Below are 449 nucleotides of genomic sequence, written 5' to 3'. Positions count from 1 at the left end.
AATGAATGATATAAAATAGAAATGTGTTACATGTTTGATAAATGAATAAATGTACATAATGGTCTTTAGAACTAAAGAGAGGGAGCAAACACCATGGGGAGGGTTGGTGTCTCATATACTAATTTTATAATCTACACCTGCACCACTGACAGCTCTAGTTATTAGTTTAACTGCTGATGGTAAGGATGATATCTCTGAAATCTTCAGTGGTCATTACTATATTCTTATTAAGGCAGGAAAGTGGACTCAGAAAATTTTAACAAGAGTTGTGAAGAAAAGGGTTTTAAGTAGCACTAAATAAATCCAATGATCTCAGAGTCAATATGGAATAGTGGTTTCCAAATGAACATGGGAGTTTCCAAAGAACATGGAATGACATAGCCTCGCATTTAATCTTAGCTCTGTTATGTGGATTTGGGCACCTCTCTCTAAGCCTCAATTTAATGTTT

The sequence above is a fragment of the Manis javanica genome, chromosome X (assembly GCF_040802235.1).
Source record: "Manis javanica isolate MJ-LG chromosome X, MJ_LKY, whole genome shotgun sequence".
Taxonomy (NCBI): domain Eukaryota; kingdom Metazoa; phylum Chordata; class Mammalia; order Pholidota; family Manidae; genus Manis; species Manis javanica.
Note: the sequence above shows the minus strand (reverse complement) of the source record.